The following is an 18,935-nucleotide window of genomic DNA, read 5'->3' as shown; positions in this document are numbered from 1 at the left end:
TAGTTGAGAATCGAATTCTAATTCTACTTTTGTCACCATTTTTGTGTGACCGTAAGACATTTTCTCTATGCACCTGTTTTATTTGGACCCAATTTTATCCCTATCTTTTTCATGATTATCCCTGTCCTTTTCATTATTTTCCCTATCCTTTTCTTTTGGATAGGGGTGAAAATATTAATTTTCACTATTACTAAGATTACATTATAATTCTTCAAGTAAAGTTCCATTTTGTTGAATTTCCTAGGGACATGCAAATTGTGATGATAAAATTTTTTTAGAAAAATTTTCAGGGCGCCTGGGTGGCTCAGTTGGTTAAGCGACTGCCTTCGGCTCAGGTCATGATTGTGGAGTCCCTGGATCGAGTCCCGCATCGGGCTCCCTCCGACCCTCCCCCCTCTCATGTGCTCTCTCTCATTCTCTCTCTCTCAAATAAATAAATAAAATCTTTAAAAAAAAAAAATTAAAAAAAAATTGTCAGTTTTAGTGAATATTCTGTCAGTTTGTAGGTAAAAGAATCAACAAATCTCTGTGTAATGAATTAGCAGTAGTAAATTAGTGCTTTAGATGCAGTAAGACTAGTAGGAAATACTGTATTATTATTATTGATTCTTAATCATGCTCCCCATAGACTTTAACATTCCAAGTTTTCTTGATTCCTTTAAAGTTCCCAGTTCTGCCAACTGAACTTCTCTTTGGTGACTCCTATCCTTTGCAACCCAATTAACATTGAACTTGAGATTACATCTTTTGGGTATTTTGCGTCTGTCAGCCCATTCTTTTTTTTTTCCCCCAAAAGAGGATCTTTTCCCTGCTAAGGTTCTAAGGTTAACTTCTTCGCCTTTCGATTTTTTTTTTTTTTTAAGATTGATTGATTTATTTGAGAGAGAGTGCACGTGCACACATGTGCGCACATACCCAGGGTCGGGGGTGGGGTGGGGTGGTGGGGGACAGAGAGAAAATCTCAGGCAGACTCCCTGCTGACTGTGGAGCCTGACTTGGGGCTCCATCGTGACCTGAGCTGAAATCAAGAGTTAGTCGCTTAACCGACTCAGCCACCCAGGAGCCCCATCCTGTTTTTGTTTTTTTTCTAAGATTTTATTTATTTATTTGAGAGAGAGCAGAGCGAGAGAGCACACATGAGCAGGGGTGGGGAGGGGCAGAGGGAGAGGGAAAAGCAGACTCCCCACTGAGCAGGGAGACCGACTCGGGGCTCAATCCCAGGACCCTGGGATCACGACCTGAGCCAAAGGCAGATGCTTAACCAACTGAGCCACCCAGGTGACCCCCCATCCTGTTTTTTTAATTAAACTTTTTTTTTTGAGGTAATTGTAAATTCATATGCCGTTGTAAGAAATAATAGAGAGACCGTGACCCATTTGCCCAGTTTGTTTCCTTGGTAACATAAACCATAGTACATATCAACCAGGAAATTGACATTGATACAGTGATTCAGTCAAGATAGAGAATGTTTCCACACTACAAAAATTCTTCATGTTGCCCTTTTGTAGCCACACCGCTGCTTCCCTTTTGCTCTCAGCCCCTTTTTAATCCCTTTAACTACTAACCTGGTCTCTATTTGTGTACTTTTTTCATTTCAAGGATGTTCTATTTATAGAACATACTGTATATAACCTTTTAGGATTGGCTTTTTAAATTTAGCATAATATTCCGGAGATTCATCCAAGTTGTATATATATCAATAGTTTTTTCCTTTTTATTGCTGAGTTGTATTCCATTGTATGGGTGTTCCACAGTTTGTTAACTATTTACCTGTTTAAGAACATCTGGATTATTTTCTGGTTTTGGCTCTGAACATTTATATACAGGTTTTGTGTGAACATAAGAGTGCTATTGTTGGGTCATACATATGGTAGTTGCCTGTTTAGTTTTTTTAAGAAACTGCCAATCTGTTTCTCCGTGGCTGTACTATTTTATTTTATATTCCCACTAGCAGTTTATGAGTGACCCAGTTTCTCTGCATTCTTGTTAGCATTTAACGTTTTTTAAACATTTTAATAGGTGTGTCCTGATATCTCATTGTGGTTTTTATTTGTGTTGTAATTGCTCTGCATCTTCACCAGCATTTGATGAAGACAAATTGGTTTTTTGTTTTTGTTTTATAATTAATTTATGTATTCTAATAGATGTGTAGTGATGTCTCATTGTGGTTTTGATTTGTATTTACCCAATGGCTAATGATACTGAGCAGCCTTTGATGTGTTTATTTGCCATCTATATGTCCTCTTCACTGAAATGCCTATACATGTCTTTTGTCCATTTTCTAATTGGATTGTTTTATATTCTTTTGAGTTTTGAGAGTTCTTTATGTATTCCAGATACTACTCCTTTATCAGATAATATGTGGTTTACAGATACTTTATCATTCTGTAGTTTGCCTTTCATCCTTTTCACATGGTCTTTTGCAGAACAAAATTTTTAGTTTTCATGAGGCCCAGTTTATCTATATTTACCTTTATGGATGGTGCTTTCAATTCGAAAGTCTTTGCTTAATACTAGATCTCAAAGATTTTCACCTATTTTTTTTCTAAAAATTTTCATAGTTTTAGTTCATGATCCATTTTCAGTTAATTTTTATTTAATTTAATTATTTTGGTGGCCTATGGATATCCAATTGCTCTAGCTCTGCTTGTTGAAAAACTGTTTTCCTCCATTGGATTACTTTTGCACTTTTGTAGAAAATCAGTTGGACATATCTGGGTCTGTTTCTGGGTTCTCTGTTTTGTTATATTAATGTATGTATGTCTCTTCACTGATACCACAGGGTTTTGATTATTGTGCCTATATAGTAAGCCTTAATATCAGGCAGAATGATTATTTCCATTTTCTTCCTTGCCAACATTGTTTTAGCTATTCTAGGGCCTGTGCCTTTCGATATAAATTTTAGAATAAAGTTGTCTGTGTTTATAAAATAAATACCTTGCTGGGATTGTGATAGGAATTACATTAAGCCTGTAGATCAATTTAAGGAGAATTGACATCTTTACTATGTTGAGTTTTCCAGTCTGTGGACCTTCCATCGCATTTTACTCTGCTTTAGTTGAGTGAACAAATGTATTTTCTATGCTGCTTGTGTGTTAGGAACTATGAACAGATATGGTGGTCGATGGAGAATGTGGGTTTTGTGATGAGTAAGTCATCTCTGAGAGTAAGGTACAGAGGAAGGTAGGTGGCAACACAGAAGAGAAGTTACTGCCTTTGAGAGTTATTGAGTCCTTCAAAGAGGGATTGACTTTTTAAGCTGGGTCTTGGATAAATAGGCATTTTCTAAGCAAAAAAGGGTAAAGTCATTCTTGTCCTAATTCTGATGTACATTTTCCCCTTTATATTCTCCAATTTTGGTCATTGGGCTTATTCTGATATTTTAGGTTTTTTATTTGTACTTCCTTGTTTCTGAACTTTCGTTTTACTTTTGCTTCTTGTGAAAAGCTTCTTTTCCCACTTCTGTGAACTGGAATTTCATTCATCCATTAAGACTCAGATTAAATTAGATCTTGTCTCCTTCCCTAAGCCAGTCCATAGTATTTAAATTGCATAGCATCGTTGCTAGAAACATTTACTTTGATACCGAAGTCTTATATTGTCAGGTCTTATTCATGTACTAAGTTTTTTGGAGGTATAAAGCCAATTTGATGTTGTAGCACCTAGCCAAACGTGGATCAGAGGTAGCACTGTAGGGCCTTAAATGTGCTCTTTCATCTGATGTCCCTAGGTCTTCATCATTCACATCTTTGATCAAATGTCACCTCCTCTGAGACTTTCCCTGACCACCCTTATCTAAGATAGATGTATCTTGCCCTCCAATTCTTTCCTAACCCTTTGTCCAGCTTTATTTCTCTTCACAGAATTTATTTGTATCTGATCTGGTATCATTTATCGGACTTAATTTCTGTCTGCCCAGTGAAATAGAAGTACCATGGAGCACAGACGTGAGTCTTGATCATTGCTATATCCCAGGGGCTAGAACCTTGCCTGGCACAGTGTAAGATGCTTAATAAAGATTAGTTGAGTAAATGAGTGAATAACAGGGTTTGGTATTTGTACATCAGAATGTTAAAATATATTCACTCATATGCTAATTCAACTCAGTCTTTTTAAATCTTTAGTTTTTAACTAAGAAATGGGCCACATTCTAGGCTTTTATTGAATTATAATCTCTGGGAGATAGGCCCTGAGCATGTTTATTTTGGTGAAAGCTCTCTAGGTGAGTTAGTGCTTCAAATCTAGTGAATGTAGCTGCTGTCTTCTCTGGAGTGGGATCAGGACAGTTAACATGGCAAGAGGTGTTCTGGTTATTTTGTACTTTTTTCAATATGTGGATAAAAGACCAGGTCCAATGGCTTTGGTACTGCTGAGGTTTGTGAAAAAACAGATGGGCAGGCAAAAACTTGGGCATGGATTACAAAATGAACAAGGGAGTATGCAAATATGACAGACTTAGATTTCAAGTGATAAGGATTTGTTTGAAAACTTTAACCTTACTTTGTTGTTTTCTGAACATGTGAATGTGATGGTTTAGGAAAATAATCCATTTAATGGTGACAAATCTAGTTTTCAGAAATGTATGCGTTCCAGAAATTATTTTCTTTTTATATATACGTATCTTCTTTCATTTTTCTGTGAGACTCTGATCTTGTAAATCAGAGACATAGGAATTTCACCTCTAACTAACATGGGAGAGACTTCCTGTATTAATTTATGCCACCCACTGTATTTTTACCACTGTCCAATAGGTGTTTGCACCTGATAGGTACTCAAAACTGTGTTCTGTAGTCTTTTGAAACTTCTTCAGTTTTTACTTGGTTAAGTGTATGTGGCTTTTAGATGAATGTGGTAAATCTAAGATAGTTAGGAACGGAGTCAAGAGAGTAAGCATGGCTACTGGAGGAAGAGTAATGGGTGGGAGTCAGAAGACAAAAGGGTCTGCACAATGGCTGTGTGATTATGGACAAATCACCTAATTTTTTTCTATTTCCTCATCAGTAACTATGCTAAATTATCTTTTCTAATTTGTAGGATTGTGAGACTCAAATGAAATAATGAAATAATGAAGGATATTACTACTGTAGAACCAAAGAAGGTATAAGCAGCCATTTGGTTTACTTCTTTCTACCATGTATGTAGCACAACCAACATTTAATCAAGTTCTTTGGATATACAGAATGAAATGGTGCGCATAATGAATATTTTCTCATTAGAGATTTATCAAGGAAAACTTCTGTACAAGATTTTAAAATTTTGTTAATAGAATTTGTTTTAACCAGACGATCTTATAAACTATGCCTAGAAACATGAAAGTGGTCTTCATGTGGCTCTTTTAGTGTTCTGTAATGGCATTTGCTGTGATGGGATTTCACTTGCAGAGCTTTAGGCTTAAATTGTGGTCCTGTGATACATGCCTTTTACTTTTACTGTGTGTAATTGTCTCTTAGTAGGGTTGGTTTTAGTTCTGAACTTTAGTTGCATTCAGAACATTCTTAAAGAATGCTCTTTAAAATTAACAGTAGGAGTATTGGGAAATATAATTTTAAACTTTGAGAAGATAGTTTAGGATCCTAGAGTGCTTTCACTGTTATCAAGAACACCCATTATTATTTTACATAAGAAGTTCCACTAAATAGTTTGAATTTTTAGAATGCTAGAAATCCGTTTATTGCAGTAGCAATGCTTCTTCAAACCCAACACTTTTATCCTTGTTAATACCATTAACTATTAGCCAACCTGCTACAGCAAATTATCTGACTTATATCTTATTTCCCCCGCAATACTCTACCTTAAGACAATGATGAAAAAGAACAATGAAGAGCATAGGATGGACATGTTTCATGCTCTGACATCTCAAAACCTATTATAGAAGGCTGTAAGCATTTAAAACTTTCTGTAACTGGTATTAATAGGCAGATAAGTTGTTTAGAGTTGCTCAGAAATTCTGTGGGGGCACCTGGGTAGCTCAGTCAGTTAAGCGTCTGACTCTTGATTTCAGCTCAGGTCATGATCTCAGGGTTGTGAGTTCAGGCCCTGCATTGGGTTCCACACTGGGCATGGAGCCTACTTAGAAAAAAAAAAAAAGAAATTATATGTTATGTAAATTTTATATGTAAATTAGATATCATCTGTATACATATATATGTATTTATTATAAGTTACATGCATTATATTTATAAAAGTACAGCCTAGCCCTTCAGCACTATTTTAAATATTCTAGGTTATAAAGATCCACAGGTCAGTGGGTGAGAGAGTAGGATTATTCAGTATAATTTGTTGCAACAAACCGGATGACTGGAAAAAAGCTTATACATCAAAATAATAGGAAATAAAACACATCCCAATAGATTAAAAGCAGATTTCAGAAACAGTTTATTTCAGGAAATAGACCTGGGTGAAAAATATGGAAATATGTTCAACTTCACTATTAGATAAGTGTATAGTGAAGCAGAATAAGTTTTTGCAAAGTTTATTTAATTTTAAAAAATTATTACATGAATATACCCAATATAGGTATAGATGGATGAAAGTAACTGCTCCGGTCTTTGCTGAAGCAAGAGAGTGAGTTGGTAGACTTGCTTTGGAGAATGGCGTTATGAAACACACAAGGGACCTTTAATATGCTTATAACCTTTGGCTTAGTAATTCTTCTAATAGTCTCTTCTAAGCTGATAAGCCTGATTGGCCTCCCAGTACAGGTTTATGGAAAAGATCATCTTATCATGTTGTTTTATTTGAAAGCCCAAGCATTGTCTAAGAATAGAAATGTAGTTATAAATTATGCCATCTATAAGGTGACTTAAAATAATTAAAAAGCTAACTGTAGATAATTTATAATATAGAAAAATTTTTGGTAAATGAGAAAGGGTAGGATATAAAATGAGAAGTAGGGGATGATCAAACTGTTAAAAAAAGAAAAGCACAGGGAAAAAAATGCTAGAAGCAAATATATCACAGTGGTAACTCTTTGGGCATAGAACTGTGAGTGGTATATTTTCTTCTATTTTCTAGATTTTTTATTCTAGGCATGTTTTTGTTAGAATAGAGAATAATTTAATTCGAGCTTTAATATTGTTTATCTTGGGAAACATGAAATTACTATAGTGCCTTTGCTTTTTTTTGCTTTTAGGCTGAACATTGGTATAGAAATATGCTACGGGGGGCGCCTGGGTGGCTCAGTTGGTTAAGCGACTGCCTTCGGCTCAGGTCATGATCCTGGAGTCCCTGGATCGAGTCCCGCATCTGGCTCCCTGCTCGGCAGGGAGTCTGCTTCTCCCTCTGAACCCCCTCCCTCTCATTCTCTCTGTCTCAAATAAATAAATAAAATCTTTAAAAAAAAAAAAAAAAAAAAAAAAAGAAATATGCTACGGATAGGATAGTTTATAGAAATAAGGAAAACAAATTACTTATGTAAATATTTCCAAATATACTATGTGGTGGATTGTATTTCTGTTCAGTGAAATCTGCTTTCCTTCCTCGGGGGAGGATTTTACTTCCCTACTTGTTGAAGTCCGGTTTGGCCATGTTCACAGAATGTGAGTAGAAGTGATATATATCAGTTTGGGGATAAAGCTTTAAAAATCAGTTTGTGCTTCATTATACCCTCTTTTTCTTCTGCCACAGTGACTGACAGTGTTCTAGATAGAGGTTGTTCCATCAGTCTGGATCTCAGAGTAAAGATGACATGGAGAATAGGATGGACATGTTTCATGAGTGAAAAATAAACCTTTGTTGTAAGTCACTGATTTGAGGTCATATGTTACTGCAGCATAATCTTCCCTCTCCTCTCTGAGCAGCATCTGAAATAGTGGATAGGAGAAATATTTAGAACAAATATTGTGTTTTAGGTTTCTGAAAGAAGTAGTCTTTGGCTTTATTTTATTTTTTTAAAGATTGATTTATTAATTTGAGAGAGAGAGTGTGTGTGCCCACACAAGCAGGGGGAGGTGCAGAGGAAAGGGAGAGAATCTCAAGCAGATTCCCTGTTGAGCACAGAGCCCAGTGCGGGGCTTCATCTAACCACCCTGAGATCCTGACCCGAGCTGAAATCAAGAGTTAGTCGTTTAACCGACTGAACCCCCCCCCCCCCCCAGGCACCCCTCTTTGGCTATATTTTAGATCAGGGGTTGGCAAACCTTTTCTGTAAAGGGCCAGAGCTTTGTGGGTCATGTACTCTCTCTTGGAACTACTCAGTTCTGCTCTTGTAGCCCTAGAGCAGCCCTAGATAATATATAAATGAATGAGAATGGCTGTGTTCCAATAAAACTTTATTTAAAAAATAGGAGATTTGGCCCAAGGGCCTTAGTTTGCTGATCCTTGTTTTAGGCCACAGACTCAGAATCTTGTGGTTAGAAGGAAATTTAAATCTTCAAAATAATCCTTGTCTGTGTGAGAATTCCTTCTTCAGTGTTGCTGAGTTACCGACAGACTACCACTCAGCCTCTTGCAGTGACTCCAGTGTGATGGTATACCGTCCTGGGAGGCAAGTGAGTTCATTTTCGAGCAGGCGTGATGGTTTTAGTGAGCTAAAATGTGCATCCCTGTAGTTTCCATCCAGTAGTCCTAGTTCTTTCTCTAAGACTCTAGAGCATAAATTCAAACCCTGTCACGTCCTTTAAGTGTGATCTTCATGCTAATTCACTCTACAGCTCTCAAGCTAGATTACTCCTACTTCTTTCAAAGTGTGCTTTCAACCCTGTGGCCATACTTCTCTCCATTTCCTTAACAGCTTTTCTTATCATCTTTCCTCAGCTTCTTGGATTGTCATAATCCTACTTAAGTTTCCAGGTTCAGCTCAATCAGATGTTGGTCGGCTCTCTATTCCCACAGAACTTTTTTCTGATAGAATATCTTGTGTTTAAAAAAGCATGTGTGGAATCCTTACTAAATTCTAAGTGAGATGCTTGAAAATATGGGTACTGAGGATACAGTCATGATTAAATAAGGTTCCTGTCCCCATAAGTTATAAGTAATACCATAAGTGCTTTTGGATTCCAGATTAAAGCTGTTGGTTGTTTTTGAATTGATTATTAACTTCAGTTCCAAAATACCTGAAAGGTTTTATAGTCTTAAGATTATCTATAGATAATCACTGAAAGCAGAAAAATGAAACAAATACTCAGATATGTTATTTACTAGGAATGTCTCTTACCTTTTAGTTGTTAGGTTAAATAGTTTCTACATAGACCTTGGAATATAACTTCCTTTAAATAGTTGAAAATGTTAATAGCTCTAATGTGTGTGAATCAGGATTTTCTCACTACTATGCTGAAAGGCAAAATGGTAACAGGTATATGTTACAAATTGAACTTTCAGAATACAGTCTTATATAATATTACTTTTATTTGTTTGGTATTTGGGGGATTTTTTGGTAAGGGTCCATTTGAAATAGGGTTCTGCTATTTAAAAAATTGAAAATCACTAGTTTAAATGTCTCTATCTTCCTTCATTAAAGCAAAGCAGTTTCTTAATTTGTTTCCTTTGGTGTTTTGTACATGACTGAAACATCACTTAATGCTTATTAGCCAGTATGACTTGATTTTGGTCTTTAGAGGATTCCTCCTGGTTGATTTTTACTGTACTGCTCTAATGAAGTTGGTCAGGGTCTAGCGTATATTGAGTCATAAAGAGAATCAAATATTCTAGGCATGTAGTCTGACCTCAGTGAAGTGGAGCAGAACCAGCCCCACTTGTGGTCTGCCCGCTGTGTATGTCTGCATTGTTTGAGTTCATTATTTTGAGGGGAAGGAGGTAGAGCTAATTAAAAAAAGGCAAAGAGCTCTATTTAGCTTAGTCATTTGAGACTTCTTTGTCGTGTGTTGCCATTGTACCAGTTCTCCTACATAACAAATGATGCAGTTGTTGTAAAATAAAATGTGGAGGGAGGAGGAGCAAGATGGCGGAGGAGTAGGAGACCTAAATTTCATCTGGTCCCAGGAATTCAGCTAGATAGTTATCAAACCATTCAGAACACCTACAAACTCAACAGGAGATCGAAGAAAAGAATAGCAGCAACTCTGTGAACAGAAAGGCAACCACTTTCTGGAAGGTAGGATGTGCGGAGAAGTGAATCCGAGGCGATATTTGGGAAAATAGACCGTGGGGGGAGGGAGCCTCCGTCAGCCGCTACCGGCAAGTGATAGAGCAGCGGAGCACAAAATCGGAACTTTTAGAAGTCGGCTCTGCTGAGGGATGTCGCTCCAGTGGCTAAGTGGGGGGTGGAACCCTCGCTGGGACAGTGTGGTCTCAGGACTGTTGGGGTCACAGAAAGACCAGGGGTGCCTGAGTGTGGCAGAGCTCCCAGGTTTCGGAGCAGAGAAGCCAGCTGCAAAGACAGACTCGAGGAGTGGGCTCTTATCTCGGGGTTGCCATCAACCGTGATCCATGGCACAATCGGGCCACTGCTCCTCCAGCAGGGACCCAACGAGAGGCAGATCCGGGGAGACTCCCCTTCTTCCCCCAGGAGGAGCGGCACAGGAGCGCACCCCAGGAATCTGCTGGGTCTGGAGACTCCAAACGAGGTCGTGTGCCAGAGATAGAAACGCTTGGTCATAGGCCAGGTGAGTGTGGAGTGCGGCCGGAGACCGGGGAGACAGGAGTGATAGCTTTTCTCTGGGGGCGCACTGAGGAGTGGCACCCCCGAGCTCTCGGCTCCTCCGGGGCCAGAGATTGGGAGGCCGCCCTTTTCATTCTCGTCCTCCAACACTGTATGGAGAGCTTTCAGGGAACAAAAACTTGCGAGAGCAAACCCGAGCAGATTACTTAGCGCAGACCGGGCAAGGGCGGGCAATTCCGCCTCCGGCAAAGACATTTGGGAACCACGGCAACAGGCCCCTCCACCAGAAGATCAGCAAGAACAGCCAGCCAAGACCAAGTTTACTGATCAATGAGAACGGCAGAACTCCAGCGCTAGGGGAATATAGCACATAGAATTCATGGCTTTTTCCCCATGATTTTTTAGTCTTTAAAAGTTAATTTTTTAAATTTTATTTTTTTTCTAAATTTTTAGTTGAATTTTTTCTCTTTCCTTTTTCAGCCAACATCAATTCCTTTTTTAAAATCTTTTTTTAATTTTCATTTTTACACTCATATTCTATCCCTTTATTATATTTAACCTTATTTTTTGTATATATATGTTTTTTTGTCTTTAAAATTTTAGGATACAGTTTTTTTTTTAATTTTATTTATTTGAGAGAGAATGAGAGAGAGCACATGAGAGGGGTTAGGGTCAGAGGGAGAAGCAGACTCCCTGCTGAGCAGGGAGCCCGATGCGGGACTCAATCCAGGGACTCCAGGATCATGACCTGAGCCGAAGGCAGTCGCTTAACCAACTGAGCCACCCAGGCGCCCAGGATACAGTTTCTTCTAACAGACCAAAATATACACTAAATCTAGTATATGACTGTCCTAGTCTCCTACCTGATCACATTCTCTCCTTTTTTCTTTTAAAATTTTTTTGTTCTTTTTTCAATCAGCTTCTTATCAATTCCTTTTTAAAAATTTTTTTAATTTTCATCTTTACAGTCATATTCTATTCCTTCATCATGTTTACCCTTATTTTTGTATATGTATGTTTTCCTTTCTTTAAAATTTTGAGAGGCAGTTTCTTCTAACAGACCAGAATACACCCAATATGTAGTGTGTGGCTCTGTTCTATTCACCAGCCTGATCATATATATATATATTTTTTCCCTTTCTTTTCCCCTGGTTTTGGGTCTTTTCTGATTTGTTCACTGTATCTTCTTGTGGGGTCATAGTTACCCTTTTAGCATTTTGTTCTCTCATTCATCTGTTCTTCTCTGGACAAAATGACGAGATGGAAAAACTCACCTCAAAAAAAAAAAAGAGGCAGTACTGACTGCCAGAGACCAAATCAATACGGACATTAATAGGATGTGGGAACTAGAGTTCAGAATGACGATTATAAAGATACTAGCTGGGCTTGACAAAAGCATAGAAGATACTAGAGAATCCCTTTCTGGACAAATGAACTAAAATCTAAGTGGAAATCAAAAAGGCTATTAATGAGGTGCAATCAAAAATGGAGGCTCTAACTGCTAGGATGAATGAGGCAGAAGAGAGAATTAGCGGTATAGAAGACCACATGATGAAGAATAAAGAAGGTGAGAAAAAGAGAGATAAACAACTACTGGATCACAAGCGCAGAATTTGGGAGACAAGTGATATCATAAGATGAAACAATATTAGAATAATTGGGATCCCAGAAGAAGAACGAGAAGGGCAGAAGGTATATTAGAGCAAATTATAGAAGAGAACTCCCCTAATTTGGAGAAGGAAACAGGCATCAAAATCCAGGAGGCACAGAGAACCCTCCTTAAAATCAATAAAAATAGGTCAGCACCCCACCATCTAATAGTAAAACTCACAAGTCTCAGAGACAAAGAGAAAATCCCGGAAGCAGCTCGGGACAAGAGGACTGTAACCTACAACGGTAGAAACATATAGATTGACAGCAGACCTATCCACAGAGACCTGGCAGGCCAGAAAGGACTGGCATGATACATTCAGAGCACTAAACGAGAAAAAAAGACAGCCAAGAATACTGTATCAAGCTAGGCTGTCATTGGAAATAGAAGGAAAGATAAAAAGCTTCCAGGACAAACAGAAACTAAAAGCATTTGCGATTCTCAAACCAGCCCTACAAGAAATATTGAAAGGGCTCCTCTAAGCAAAGAGAGAGTCTAAAAGTAACATAGACCAGAAAGGAAGAGACAATATACAGTAACAGTCACCTTACAGGCAATACAATGGCACTAAATTCATATCTTTCAATAGTTACCCTGAATGGAAATGGGCTAAACGCCCCAGTCAAAAGACACAGGGTATCACGTTGAATAAAAAAAATAAGACCCATTGATATGCTGCCTGCAAGAGACTCATTTTAGACCCAAAGACCCGTCCAGACTGAAAGTGAGGGGGTGGAAAACCATTTACCATGCTAACAGACACCAAAAGAAAGCTGGGGTGGCAATCCTTGTATCAGACAAATTAGATTTTAAACTAAAGACTGTAATAAGAGATGAGGAAGGACACTACATCATACTTAAAGGGTCTCTCCAACAAGAAGATCTAACAATTTTAAGTATCTATGCCCCTAACATGGGAGCAGCCAATTATATAAGCCAATTAATAACAAAATCAAACACATCAACAATAATACAGTAATAGTAAGGGACTTTAACATCCCCCCCCTCACTGAAATGGATGGATCATCTAAGCAAAAGATCAAGAAGGAAATAAAGGCTTTAAATGACACACTGGACCAGATGGACTCACAGATATATTCAGAACATTCCATCCCAAAGCAACAGAATACACATTTTTCTCTAGTGCCCATGGACCATTCTCCAGAATAGATCACATCCTGGGTCACAAATCAGGTCTCAACCGGTAGCAAAAGATTGGGATCATTCCCTGCCTATTTTCAGACCACAATGCTTTGAAACTAGAACTCAGAAAAGTCGGAAAGAACTCAAATCCATGGAGGCTAAAGAGCATCCTACTAAAGAATGAATGGGTCAACCAGGAAATTGAAGAATTAAAAAAATTCATGGAAGCAAATGAAAATCTAAACACAACTGTTCAAAATCTTTGGGATGCAGCAAAGGCGGTCCTAAGAGGAAAGTATATAGCAATACAAGCCTTTCTCAAGAAACAAGAAAGGTCTCGAATATACAACCTAACCGTACACCTAAAGGAGCTGGAGAAAGAACAGCAAATAAAGCCTAAACCTAGCAGGCAAAGAGAAATAATAAAGATCAGAGCAGAAACCAATGAAATAGAAACCAAAAGAACAGTAGAACAGATCAATGAAACTAGGAGCTAGTTCTTTGAAGGAATTAGTAAGATTTATAAACCCCTGGCCAGACTTATCAAAAAGAAAAATGACCCAAATAAATAAAATCATGAATGAAAGAGGAGAGATCACAACCAACACCAAAGAAATACAATTTTAAGAACATATTATGAGCAACTATATGGCAGCAAATTAGATAATCTGGAAGAAATGGATACATTTCTAGAGACGTATAAACTACCAGAACTGAACCAGGATGAAATAGAAAACCTGAACAGATGCATAACCAGTAAGGAAATTGAAGCAGTAATGAAAAATCTCCCTACAAACAAGAGCCCAGGGCCAGATGGCTTCCCAGGGGAATTCTACCAAACATTTAAATAAGAATCAATACCTATTCTTCTGAAACTGTTCCAAAAAATAGAGATGGAGGGAAAACTTCCAAACTCTTTATGGGACAGCATTACCTTGAGCCCAGAATCAGACAAAGACCCCACCAAAAAGGAGAATTACAGACCAATATCCCTGATGAACATGGATGCAAAAGTTCTCACCAAAATACTAGCCAGCAGGATCCAACACTACATTAAAAGGATTATTCACCACGACCAAGTGGGATTTATTCCTGGGTTGCAAGGCTGGTTCAACATTTGCAAATCAATCAGTGTGGTACAATACATTAATAAAGAAATAGAAGAAAGAAAAGAACAAGAACCATATGATCCTCATGCAGAAAAAGCATTTGACAGTACAGCATCCTTTCTTGATTAAAAGGGATATAGGGTACATACCTCAATATCGTAAAAGCCATCTATGAAAAACCCACAGCAAATATCATTCTCAGTGGGGAAAAACTGAGAGCTTTCCCCCTAAGGTCAGGAACACGGCTGGGATGTCCACTATCACCACTGCTATTCAACATAGTACTAGAAGTCCTAGCCTCGGCAATCAGCCAGCAAAAAGAAAGAAAAGGCATCCGAATCGGCAAAGAAGTCAGACTCTTTGCAGATGATATGATATTTTATGTGGACAACCCAAAGACTCTGCCCCAAAACTACTAGAACTCATACAGGAATTCAGTAAAGTGGCAGGATATAAAACCAATGCACAGCAATCAGTTGCATTTCTATACACCAACAACAGAAGAAAGAGAAATTAAAGAGTCGATCCCATTTACAATTGCACCCAAACCATAAGATACCTAGGAATAAATCTAACCAAAGAGACAAAGAATCTGTACTCAGAAAACAATAAAATAGTCATGAAAGAAATTGAGGAAGACACAAAGAAATGGAAAAACGTTCCATGCTCATGGATAGGAAGAACAAACATTGTGAAAATGTCTATGCTACCTAGAGCAATCTACACATTTAATGCAATCCCTATCAAAATACCATGAACTTTATTCAAAGAAATGGAACAAATAATCCTAAAATTTGTATGGAACCAGAAAAGACCCCCGAATAGCCAGAGGAATGTTGAAAAAGAAAAGCCAAGCTGGTGGCATCACAATTCCAGACTTCAAGGTCTGTTACAAAGCTGTAATCATCAAGACAGTATTGTACTGGCAAAAAATAGACACATAGATCAAAAGAACAGAATAGAGAGCCCAGAAATGGACCCTCAACTCTATGGTCAACTAAACTTTGACAAAGCAGGAAAGGATATCCAGTGGAAAAAAGTCTCTTCAACAAATGGTGTTGGGAAAATTGGACAGCCACATGCAGAAGAATGAAACTGGACCATTTCCTTACACCACACACAAAAATAGACTCCAAATGGTTGAAAGACCTCAATGTGAGACAGGAGTCCATCAAAATCCTAAAGGAGAACACAGGCAGCAACCTCTTCTACCTTGGCCGCAGCAACTTCTTCCTAGACACATCGCCAAAGGCAAGAGAAGCAAGGGCAAAATGAACTATTGGGACTTCATCAAGATAAAAAGCTTTTGCACAGCAAAGGAAACAGTCAATAAAACCAAAAGACAACCGCCAGAATGGGAGAAGATACTTGCAAATGACATATCAGATAAAGGGCTAGTATCCACAGTCTGTAAAGAACTTACCAAACTCAACACCCAAAGAACAAAGAATCCAATCAAGAAATGGGCAGAAGACATGAACAGACATTTCTGCAAAGAAGACATCCAAATGGCCAACAGACACATGAAAAAGTGCTCAACATCACTCGGCATCAGGAAATCCAAATCAAAACCTCAGATACTACCTAACAGCAGTCAGAATGGCTAAAATTAACAAGTCAGGGAAACGACAGATGTTGGGGAGGATGCAGAGAACCCTCCTCCACTGTTGGTGGGAATGCAAGCTGATGCAGCCACTCTGGAAAACAGTATGGAGGTTCCTCAAAAAGTTGAAAATAGAGCTACCCTATGACCCAGCAATTGCACTACTGGGTATTTACCCCAAAGATACAAATGTAGTGATCCGAAGGGGCTCGTGCACCCCAATGTTTATAGCAGCAATGTCCAAATAGCCAAACTATGGGAAGAGCCTAGATGTCCATCAAGAGATGAATGGATAAAGAGGATGTGATACACACACACACACACAATGGAATATTAAGCAGCCATCAAAAAAATGAAATCTTGCCATTTGCAATGACGTGGATGGAACTAGAGGGTATTATGCTAAGCGAAATAAGTCCATCAGAGAAAGACAAGTTTCATATGTTCTCACTGATGAGAGGAATTTGAGAAACAAGGCAGAGGATCATAGGGGAAGGGAGGGAAAAATAAAACGATGAAACCAGAAACCGAGACAAACCATAAGAGACTCTTAGTCTCAGGAAAGACACTGAGGGTTGCTGGAGTGGAGGGTGGTGGGAGGGATGGGGTGGCTGGGTGATGGACACTGGGGAGGGTATGTGCTATGGTGAGCGCTGTGAATTGTGTAAGACTGATGAATCACAGACCTGTACCCCTGAAACAAATGATACATTATATGTTAATAAAAAAAATAGTTTATCTCAAAGCACAAAATAAATAAATAAAATGTGGAACATCAGTTTTCACTGATTTTCCTCATTGAGGTATTTTTTGGCCCAGATTACTTTGTGTCTTGTTCAATTTAACCATCTACTTTCTGTCACCCAGAAGTTTAACCACCCAGAAGTTCTTAATCACGTCCTGAATTGAAATATTGTGCAGTCTTGGGCTGAGAACAAAGTCCTGTAGTACACACTAACCTCCCTGTAGGTAGACACTTCCTCTACCATCACTAGGCTTTTGGTACTGTTTGCTGAGTTACCACCATTGTCCTTAGGACAGACATTGTTATACGTTTGCAGAGCTTTCTTTCCAAAATACTTGTAAAATTCTTAAATTGTTCAATTCTACTCCTGAGAAACAGTTTATGTGAAGAATTTTGATCTTTTTGATCAGTTGCTCTTTATGGAACTTGTGTTTTTTTCAAGAAAGGATACATAAAGGTACATAGAAAAGAAAGGAGTATATGTTTAAGCTGTAATTTTTAGAACCTGATTTTAAATTTATTAAAACTTGAAAATGTTATTATTTTACATGCCTTTTATTCGAAATCGGTCTTCTTTATAAAAGAACCTTGTTCAGGATGTTGAAGGAGCTAATAATTTTGGCTTAAAAGGATGTAATAGGAAACCTTCATGGTTTTACTGTGGTTGAAATATTTCTACTAAGTTTTCATGTAACAAATGCCACTTCTGCAATTAGAATGGCAAAGCTTTTAAAAGTTTGGAAAAGTTAGAGGTGCCTGGTGGCTCAGTTGAGCACCCGACTCTTGGTTTCAGCTCAGGTCATGACCTCGATCCTGGGATTGGGCCACACATCAGGCTCCGCGCTCAGCAGAGTCTGCTTGAGGATTTTCTCTCTTCCTGTACTCCCTCCCCCAAATAAATAAATAAGTCTTAAAAAAAAAAAAACTTTGGGAAAGTTGATTGAATGTGTGCTGACTCTAGGATTAATACAGAAATTTTTATTCTGCAAATGGCTCCCTTTATCTTCATTGGTTTTTTTCTGAAACTTTTCTCTGAAATATAGAATGTAGATTTTCTTATTGAGAGGCAGTAAGTTGGAGAAGGAGCATCGGAGCAGAAATCAAGGCTTGGATTTTAATTGAGTTGTAGGTCTTTGTCACTTATTAGCTAATCCCATATCTCAAAGCTGTGAGATTTTCATCCATTTAATTTTCACAAGCATCTCTAAAGTGGTAGTAGTAATAATAATGTTCTATCAAGCTCTTACAATTACAGGTTTTGCAGAATTGAAAATTAAATGTGAATAAAATTAAAGAAAAAATAAAATTCAGGTTAGTATATGAATGATATTGTTTTGCTAAAACTAAATTCCTGTTTACAATATGGATTGGTACTAACTGGTACATTGCATATTCTTTTATGTTAAACATGGCTGTCAAAATGTGGTTTGCTTTTTTTTTTTTAATTTTTGATTATGGCGTGTTACACAAAGTTTACCACTTTATTTTTAAAGTGTATAGTAGTGACAAGGATAGCCACCTTGTTCTACAACCAATCCCCAGAGCTGCTGTATCTTGTAAACTCTATATCCATTAAATAACTCTCCATTTCCTCCTCCCCCCACCCCCGAAACCACCATTCTACTTTATGTTGCTCTGAATTTGACTATTTGAGCTACCTCAGAAGTAGAATCATACAGTGTTAGGTTTTTTTTGGTCACTAGTTTATTTAGCATAATAAATGGTTCAAGGTTCAGGTTATAGCATGTATTAGAACTTGGCTTTTCTAAGGCTGAATAACATATCATTGTATGTATATACCACATTAGTACATGATGTTTAAAGTAGTCTGGGACAACAGCACCAGCGCCTTCATAACAAAACCTGGGCACCAAAATCGTGTGACAGTGCTTTAGTTAGGAAATGGTTCTGCAAATAATCCCCAAAAATGTCTGTTGTCAGGTAAGAATAGTATTGAAGTGAAGTTAATAATCTCACACAGGACTTGTGATGCCAAGACTATACTGTTTAATTCCAGTGTTGGAATCACTGGTGGTGAGGAGTAAGTGAAATAAGGTATAAGGACCTGACTGGAATAGGCCCTGAATTCGTGTCGATTTTCTTTCCTCAGTTTTTTAACTGCTTAT

The 18,935-nt window shown here is 37.9% G+C and overlaps 1 protein-coding gene across 6 annotated transcripts in view; it reads left to right on the top strand.

Moving 5' to 3' along the window:
* REV1 (REV1 DNA directed polymerase) overlaps positions 1–18,935 on the top strand; it is a 101,318-nt gene that overhangs the window by 32,684 nt on the left and 49,699 nt on the right. Inside the window, exon 2 of one of the 6 annotated variants that reach the window (XM_064572607.1) lies at positions 5,035–5,098. The exons of the other annotated variants lie outside the window; for them this stretch is intronic. The gene's annotated coding sequence lies outside the window, so the exon portion shown is untranslated. The remainder of the gene's footprint in view (positions 1–5,034; positions 5,099–18,935) is intronic. 6 annotated transcript variants of the gene reach the window in all.

This window comes from Mirounga angustirostris, unplaced genomic scaffold, assembly GCF_029215605.1.
Source record: "Mirounga angustirostris isolate CCGP_5_RB_7025 unplaced genomic scaffold, mMirAng1.0.hap1 SCAF_10, whole genome shotgun sequence".
Lineage (NCBI taxonomy): Eukaryota > Metazoa > Chordata > Mammalia > Carnivora > Phocidae > Mirounga > Mirounga angustirostris.
Note: the sequence above shows the minus strand (reverse complement) of the source record. Positions and strands in the feature narration are given on the sequence as shown.